General features: G+C 37.7%; 1 non-coding gene across 1 annotated transcript; it reads right to left on the reverse strand.

Annotated features, from left to right (window-relative positions):
• Positions 1–174: 174 nt before the first annotated feature.
• Positions 175–278, reverse strand: LOC115069049. Its single transcript, XR_003848383.1, has one exon. It is a non-coding gene; the product is annotated as a U6 spliceosomal RNA (small nuclear RNA).
• Between the last annotated feature and the right edge of the window lie 59 nt (positions 279–337).

The following is a 337-nucleotide window of genomic DNA, read 5'->3' on the forward strand; positions in this document are numbered from 1 at the left end:
GCTTAATGAGGCCCTAATCATTGATTGTTAACCTTAGTGCCTGAGCAGCTGGTATGAAAGGAAATGCAAAATATCAAATGGGAAGTTTTTAACAAGCTTTGTTAAAATCTCCCACAGGACAGGGGAAGATAGGTCAGTAAGTACTTGCCATACCAGAATGAGAGCCTAAGTTCAATTCCTAGACCACATGTAAAAAAAGCAAGGAGTCATCCTTGTGCAAGGGCCATACTAATCTTCTCTGTATCATTCCAACTCTGTTCCAAAGGCCAAAAATGTCAAAATATTTGGGATCTTGTATCTAATCCTTAAAAGATTTTAGATTTTAGGGTTACCTTTT

This window comes from Nannospalax galili, unplaced genomic scaffold (genome assembly GCF_000622305.1).
Source record: "Nannospalax galili isolate Female #2095 unplaced genomic scaffold, S.galili_v1.0 C46853975, whole genome shotgun sequence".
NCBI lineage: Eukaryota > Metazoa > Chordata > Mammalia > Rodentia > Spalacidae > Nannospalax > Nannospalax galili.